Source organism: Eimeria mitis, genomic scaffold (genome assembly GCF_000499745.2).
Source record: "Eimeria mitis Houghton genomic scaffold, Emh_scaff1430, whole genome shotgun sequence".
NCBI lineage: Eukaryota > Apicomplexa > Conoidasida > Eucoccidiorida > Eimeriidae > Eimeria > Eimeria mitis.
This window is the reverse complement of record NW_013569194.1, coordinates 8,517-8,816: the sequence shown is the minus strand read 5'-3', so window position 1 is coordinate 8,816 and position 300 is coordinate 8,517. Positions and strand designations below refer to the sequence as shown.

Below are 300 nucleotides of genomic sequence, written 5' to 3'. Positions count from 1 at the left end.
ACCAACCCAGCCTCTAATACAACAGGGACGAGGGTACCTAGACCCACCAGTGCATTCCACTGGGGCCCCCGGGGCCCCCCATGGGGGCCCCCCTGGGGGGGCCCCCCCAGCAGCAGCTGCTGCAGCTGCCTGTACAGCTGAAGGAGGTGCGGATACAGCTGAGAAGGGTCTGGTGTCTCCAAGTGAACGACACGAGAGACAGTAGCCACGGCTATAGCTAGTGCTGCAGTTACACCTGAACAGCTAGCAGCAGCAGCAGCAGCAGCAGCAGTTCCTGCTGCTGTTGCTGCTGCTGTTGCT

At 62.0% G+C, this 300-nt stretch overlaps 1 protein-coding gene across 1 annotated transcript in view; it reads right to left on the bottom strand.

Annotated features, from left to right (window-relative positions):
- EMH_0036860 (uncharacterized protein) overlaps positions 1-300 on the bottom strand; it is a gene marked incomplete at both ends in the record, with an annotated part of 11,723 nt that overhangs the window by 3,601 nt on the left and 7,822 nt on the right. The window lies entirely within an intron of this gene.